This window comes from Aethalodelphis obliquidens, unplaced genomic scaffold (assembly GCF_003676395.1).
Source record: "Aethalodelphis obliquidens isolate GAN/ISIS:26980383/991018 unplaced genomic scaffold, ASM367639v1 scaffold35, whole genome shotgun sequence".
Taxonomy (NCBI): domain Eukaryota; kingdom Metazoa; phylum Chordata; class Mammalia; order Artiodactyla; family Delphinidae; genus Aethalodelphis; species Aethalodelphis obliquidens.
Genome location: NW_020837979.1, coordinates 5,501,038 through 5,508,639, shown reverse-complemented (window position 1 = coordinate 5,508,639; position 7,602 = coordinate 5,501,038). Strand labels below are relative to the sequence as shown.

The following is a 7,602-nucleotide window of genomic DNA, read 5'->3' as shown; positions in this document are numbered from 1 at the left end:
AAAAAAAAAAAAAAAAAAAAAAAAGATAACTTGTAGAAAATGGATAGTAATACAAACAATTCTTGTCCAAAGCAATGCAAATAAACTTCGGTCCGTAGAGATACCCCCTCTAGGATATTAATCAGTTTTGCATGTTAGCAAATTCACTTCAGCATTCTTCACTAATATCTGCATCTGTACCTATTTCAAATTCTCCTTTGAACTAGTCTTAACATCTTACTGGTTTCATCATTAATTAATGAGTTGAATAAAATTGTTGGTCTGTGTTCGTTTTATGTTTGCAATAAGAGGTATGCTTTTAACTTTTTGAAAATTATACTTTAGCAATTAGAAGAAGGGGGACGTGATTGCTAGATGCTGAAATTATTTCCCTATAGTAGAAAGATGGAAAGTGGAAAGAGAAGTTAAGACAAGAGGAACTTCAAAGATACTTGTGCTCCCCTACACAGGATACAAACACCCCACTAAATATACTGCCTGGCCTTAAGAAAAGATGCTAGTCCCTTAGTCTAACACCCTTGGCAAAGCATATCAGTAGATGCAGGCCTGGTCTCTGACACATGTCTCTGCTCTGAGAGCACCCAAACCCCAGTGGCCGTCTGCTCCGCTCTGACTGGCCATCTGACAAAACATGGGGACACTGGCACAGAAGCGTGCCCTGCTGTGCAATGATGGGCATTAAGAAATGAAAGCACGCGGGCTTCCCTGGTGGCGCAGTGGTTGGGAGTCCGCCTGCCGATGCAGGGGACACGGGTTCGTGCCCCGGTCCAGGAAGATCCCACGTGCCGTGGAGCGGCTGGGCCCGTGAGCCATGGCCGCTGAGCCTGTGCGTCCGGAGCCTGTGCTCCGCAACGGGAGAGGCCACAACAATGAGAGGCCCGCGTACCGCAAAAAAAAAAAAAAAAAAAGAAATGAAAGCACACCACTCATCAAAACTTCATCACCACGATTTGCTTAGATTTAGGGTCAGGTTACGGTTAGAGCTAGGGTTTTGTCAGGTGGCTGACCAAATTGGCCACAGGTTTGTTAAGAAACACTAAAAGCCTCTTCTCCGGGAGTGGAGGGAAGCTGCATGTACAAGTCCGTCTGTGTCATCATTGCTTCTACTTGGGGTTGGCTCTGGGCTGGGAATCCTCTCTAGACCCCCAGCCCTGACTCCTATGTCCCTGCCAAGACTGCCATGTCAGTTTCCTTCTCACCTCCTCTCTTGCCCCTTGATCTTCCCTTCACACATGCAATGGATAAAAACTGAAAACGAAAGAGGAATTGGAAATGAAAAACTGAATATTTCAGGACTTAGACCTGAAGTGCTGAGGAAATCCTAAGAGAACATGTTTGGTTTCTGTTCACAACCATGCTATTTAATTCTTAATAAAATTGTCAGTTTTGTTATCTATAACCCTCCATTAGTTTCCAATTAGATACTAAATGTAATAGTTTAAAATTTTTAATCCTAAACAATATATGTTTGTGAAATTACTGGTTTTCTTTCTTTTTTTTTTTTTTTGCGGTAGTTGTGGCCTCTCCCGTTGAGGAGCACAGGCTCCGGACGCGCAGGCTCAGCGGCCATGGCTCACGGGCCCAGCCGCTCCACGGCATGTGGGATCTTCCCGGACCGGGGCACGAACCCGCGTCCCCTGCATCGGCAGGCGGACTCTCAACCACTGCGCCACCAGGGAAGCCCCTGGTTTTCTTTTGAACAGTACTTCCGGTCCTCCTATTTGACTTGACTGTTGGCTCACATATTTAGCTTTATGACTTCTCCAAATCGCGACTTTGTTTCCTCTTAGATCAGGAATCCTGTGAAGGGTGGCCCTGTCCTTTAGGGCATGGATTGTATTTCCATTCCTGACTGCCCATTTGATCTTAACATGCAGTGAAAGCCCCCCTGTGCTTGTCCGCATATTCCTATAACACTGCCTTCTGCCCCGTGGGCTCAAAGCCCTGCTCACAGTCAGTCACAGAATACGTTCTAGATCAGTTAAGTCAAAGAACATTCAGTGAGAATGTTCAACAGGCTAGCGCTGTCTGAAATTCCTGGGATGCAAAGATGAATGAATTTAATATCTGCCTCCATATCTTACCAAGGGGACATTCCCCCAAGGGAGAAAGAACACAGGAGGACCGCTATGCATTAAGTACAGTGCTTGCTGTATTTCCAATGTCACTCATTTTTCACAATACATTTGAAAAGAAAGTAAAATGAGTCCCACTTTACAGATGAGGAAACTCAGGCCCATAGAAAACTTTAGTACTTGCTAATAGCACGCATCTGGTAGGTGGCAGAACCAGCATTTGTTCCTAGGCTTTTCTGAATCACAAACTAACACTTTCTCCGTTAATGTGCACTTAGTTGATTTCAGTCTGATTCATAGAAGAGTAACATCACTTTTTTTCCTTACCATTACTTTCGATGAAGATTAGATCCATCACCCGCGTTCCATGGGCTTCAAAGAAGGCAGACCTGGATTCCAAATTCTGCTTCCCCATTTCCCAGCCATGAGACCACAGGTAAGTTCCTTAACCTCTTACGGTTTCCATTTCTTGATTGGAATATGCACGTTTCACTGAGATGTTACAAGGCCTAAATAAGGTAAGCTAAGTCTCACACCTACCACAGGGCTTGCCCCACGTACATCCTCCAAATGGCAACTGTTATAATCACCTCTGGGTTAATCCCACCCTGGCCCTGGCCACACGTGCGACATCTCTTTTCTCTGCCGGCAGTTCTGAAGGTGCTTTCAGGTGGTGAAGACATTCTCTCAAGCACAGGGGAGCATAGAACAGCAGAGGCCACTGGACTCATTTTTCACTTTTAAATCCAGGAAAGGAGGTTAGTAAGTCACAAATCATGACCTAACCACATGAACCACTATTGAAAACAGACCTTAGTCAGTGTGGTCATACGTAACTGGTAGATTCTTTTTTGGTAAATGTCAGTACCCACCACTGGTTTGAGATAAGTCAGGGCTGAGGGTCCCCCCACCCCACCCCCAGCCCCACACACTTCACAAAAGGTAATTTGTTTGAATGGAAGCAAGTCACAGACCAAACGCAAACATGTATTGAACATAAAAAGAAAGCCCAATATAGTCCTACACCGTGTTTTGGGTTTTTTTTTTTCCTGAGATTTTTTGGCTGTGTTGGGTCTTCATTGCTGTGCGCGGGCTTTCTCTAGTTGTGGCGAGTGAGGGCTACTCTTCATTGCGGTGCGTGGGCTTCTCATTGCGGTGGCTTCTGTTGTTGCAGAGCACAGGTTCTAGGCGCGCTGGCTTCAGTAGTTGTGGCACATGGGCTCAGTAGTTGTGGCTCGCGGGCTCTAGAGCGCAGGCTCAGTCATTGTGGCCCACGGGCTTAGTTGCTCCGCGGCATGTGGGATCTTCCTGGACCAGAGCTCGAACCCGTGTCCCCCGCATTGGCAGGCGGATTCTTAACCACTGCGCCACCAGGGAAGCCCCTACACCGTGTTTTTTAAGCTCCCTAAGTCTCAGGTCTCACCACACTTGGCATTATATGTTAATGTCAAGACAAAACCAGAACCATGTCCCAGAAGTAATTCCCTGGTTGGCATCAGTCAACCAGAATCCTCTGAGTCAGAAGTTGGACATAGGACCATTCAGTTCAAGCCTTAGATACCGTTCCAGGGATGAGAGGTGAAGGGCTTGCTAAATTTTAGCCAACCTATCTCTCAAACGAAACGAATGTCAACAATAAAATCACTTTTCTAACACCCATTGGACCAGTTAACAAATTCTCTGTTGTGGATTAGAGAGAAAGACAGCTGGAGTGTGGGCATTTGATTATATGCTCCCTAGCCACCCCTGGAGTGTGTATCTGTGCTTAGCATTAGGGTGTCTGATGCTGTATCTAGAGTGAGGATTAAAATATACATGTATATATATTTTTTCAAGGTAAGTTACTGCCAACACTACAACCACTGTCTGCCCTCCAAGGATCACAGGACTCTACGGATCTGTGGCTTAGTTAGAATACAGCCATCACGACTTCACTGGCGGTCCAGGGGTTAAGACTCCATGTTTCCACTGCAGGGGGCTTGGGTTCGATCCCTGGTCGGGGAACTAAGATCCCTCATGCTGCGCTGCACGGCCAAAAAAATAAATAAATAAATAACATAAAATAAAAGCAGCAGTTTAAAAAAAAAAAAAGAATGTAGCCATTAAAAGCACCCTCTTCAGGGACTGGTGCAGCGGGAGGGTCCTGGCACCCCCTTCTAGACTCTAGGACAGTTCATCTAACCTCTGCTTGCATTTTCCCCCCTATGTCTGTACTTACATAAAGAATGTTAACATGTTTGGAAAGAGTCCAACCAAATACAGTTCACGTCCATCTCCTTAGAAATTCCCCTCGTAGGGACTACGCAGCCTCAACCAGATCAGACTCTTCTCCCTGGAAAACTAAGGCACAAGAATGAGGCCAAAAGAGACAGGAGAACTAGGGAGGGAGGGAAAAGTAAATCGTATGTTCTTAGCGTTTTTTGCATTTCAAAAAAAAGTTATAATCGGAGAAATTGTATCAAATGGCAGTGCTTGTGAGTCTGCACGTGTGCCAATGAAAATTACACAGTTAGGAAATGTACAAAGGAGCCATGTCCTGTTCCAGATTCTTTCCCTACTTTGCAACTGGTTTGTTTCATTTCTTCATGAGGCAGAGGACCTATACTAATAACCCCCACAAAATAGATGGTCCTTTCATTTACACCACAATAGTATTAAATCAAAGGACAAAGCCTTGAAACACTCTAATGAGCTCTGAAAGATTGCTGATCTACATCTGATACATACTCTGCCTTCTATTTCAAGAATAAGCTTCTTAGTAGAAAGAGGATTTTGACAAATTAGAAGAATCTCTGTAAACTAGAATCCTCCCAAGGTACAAATTATACTGTTCTTGCTGAGTCCCCATGATTTGGCTTAAAAATGTTTTCTTTGCATATTCATTCACCACTGGACCAATAAGAGTAGGGGTCCTCCTCTTATCCTGGCATGATTTCTGATTGGTACTCACTAGATTACATTTCGAATCCCCCTCTTTCACTTCATCACCACTATTGATGTTAACAAGGCCCCACTTTCAATGAAAGCTAAAATTTAAGGATTCCATTTAAAGGGTATAGCCCCACAAGCAAAAAAAGACCTTTGCTGAGGCACATCATCCTGCTATTTCAGAGGACCCAGGGTAAAAATAAGACCCTAAAACCTTCCAAGGAGGAGAAACAGATCACAAACAAAAGAGGAGGAATCAGAGCAACATTACACTCCTCAACCACAACACTGGAAGCTGGCAGACAGTGGAACAAGACCTTCAGAAATCTGAGAGAGTGATCTTAGACTAGGAATATTATACCCAGCCAAACTATGAATCCAGTATAGTGTGTTAATCCAGTAAAGACAAGCTCAAATATTTCAAAAGCTTTGCTTGCCACATATACTTGATCAGGAAATACTGAAAATTGTGAAAAGAGGGAGGAAATGGGAGCCAGGAAGTAGAAAACTCAAGAGAGGGGAGTCAAAGGGAACTCTCCGGACAAGGGTCAAGGTGGTCCCAGCACAGCAGTCCTGCATGGTGCAGGCAGCCCGAGGCAACAGGACACTTAAGAACCTAAGGACCGTCATCTGATTGAAAGGAACTGGGTTGAGAGGAGCTTGATGGCTCTGGCAGAGGTTTGAGAAAGAATTTACATTGAACACCTAGAAAACTAAGCCCATTTTTTAAAGTTAATTGTTTTTGGAGTATAGTTGCTTTACAATGTTGTGTTAGTTTCTACTGTGCAGCAAAATGAATCAGCTATACATATACATATATCCCCTTTTTATTGGATTTCCTTCCCATTTAGGTCACCATGGTGTGTTAGGTAGAGTTCCCTGTGCTATGCAGCAGGTTCTCATTAGTTATCTATGTTATACATAGTATCAATAGTGTATATGTGCCAATCCCAATCTCCCAATTCCTCCCACCCCCCCTTTTCCCCTTAGGCTAATTTTTAAAATGAAGAAATGTTTAACACAAGGGGGATTAAGTTTTACAAAGAGAGAGATGTAATCATATATAATTATGGCTTGGCTGTGATTAATTAAAATAACATACTTATATTATTGTATATAATAAATATGATTAATATATGCTTGATTATATATTAAAATAACATGCTTATATTATACTTTAGTATTAATTTAATCAAAATAACATAATCACTGAGTGTTGATTTTAATGAAATATAATATGGCTGTGGTGGGAGGATGTGGGGCCAGTGTAGAGTTTCTTGGAAAGGGAAGGGTAGAAGAACTTCTCATCTTTCATGATAGGAAGTGAATTGATAATATATACATTAAAAATAAAGAATTAGCAGTATAAGCCTATTATTTAAAAATAGGGATGTAAATAGCAGAAGAAAGTGCAAAAAGAGTTGAAAGAGGTTGTCTCTGGGGAGTAGCCATGACGGGTGGGGAGGATGGAGCATAGGGGGATGTTGTTATAAGTTTAAAGACAGATATGTCTTATAAAATTATGTATTCTGTTAAATATAGGGTTTTTTTAATTTTAAGGAATGAGCAGGAGTTAGAGAACGGGTAGAATGAATTCAGGAAAATCACCTTTAGAGATAGGAATGATTAATTTAATTCCTGATGGCTGAGGTCAATAATTTCCTCAGTTTACCAAGACAAATAGCCAACCTTAAACGATCTATTTCCATTGCTGAGAACGTGGGAAGATAGGCAACCAAAATCCACAGACTCCTCCCCGTCACCTAGCAACTCCAAGGAAGCACTTCTGGCAGCACTGATTCCCATTTCTTAGGCTAGTGCACCCAAACCCTATCCCAAGGGACTGGGCATTGTTTCAGATGCTTGGAAATGAGCCAAAGAGATTACCAGGGGCTCCTTTTCAGCACACTAGCCTTGGCATTTCCTTTTTTATAAGGAACAGAGGTTAACTTGTAGATTTTTCTCTAGTGGAAATGCAAATTAATTTCTCTCCCATGGAACAGACAACCCCAAAGGCTTTGAAAAGCTTACGGCCCTGTTGGACATTATCCAGTTCTGTATCCAAACTAGCAATGTATTAAATTGCCGATATAGCCCGAGTTTGGCAAATGCTTGTAGCATCTGATTAGTCACAACGTCTTAATTGTTCCCTCATTAACTGAGTTGACTAAATCTTTGACATTTTCATTTTATATTTGCATGAGAGTAATGATGTTACCTTTTGGAAAATTATACTATAGCAAAGACTAAAATGAAACCTGTAGAAACATTTTAAAAGCTCCTCTTCTGAAATTATAAAGGATTAAGACACATGTTAAAAGACGCTCAACTTGTTAGTAAAAAAGTGAAACGCAAATTAACTTGACATGTTTATTCCCATCAGATTGGCAAACATTCACATGTGTCAACCTCAAGTGTAGGGATATAGGTCCTCTCTTACATAGCTGGTGAGATTACAAATGGATGACGTCACTTTGGAGACCGATTTGGCAATATCTATTAAAATTTAATATGGGAAAAATAAATAGATAAAAAATAAAATTCCTATTCCTGGAACAAGCCCTTCAAACCCATACTTAGAAAAATCAAGACATTTCTT

General features: G+C 42.3%; 1 long non-coding RNA gene across 2 annotated transcripts in view; it reads left to right on the top strand.

The window, feature by feature from the left end:
• LOC113632030 (uncharacterized) overlaps positions 1-7,602 on the top strand; it is a 49,614-nt gene that overhangs the window by 6,960 nt on the left and 35,052 nt on the right. For both annotated transcript variants that reach the window (XR_003437625.1, XR_003437624.1), the window contains exon 3: positions 2,420-2,511. This is a non-coding gene — a long non-coding RNA (uncharacterized LOC113632030). The remainder of the gene's footprint in view (positions 1-2,419; positions 2,512-7,602) is intronic.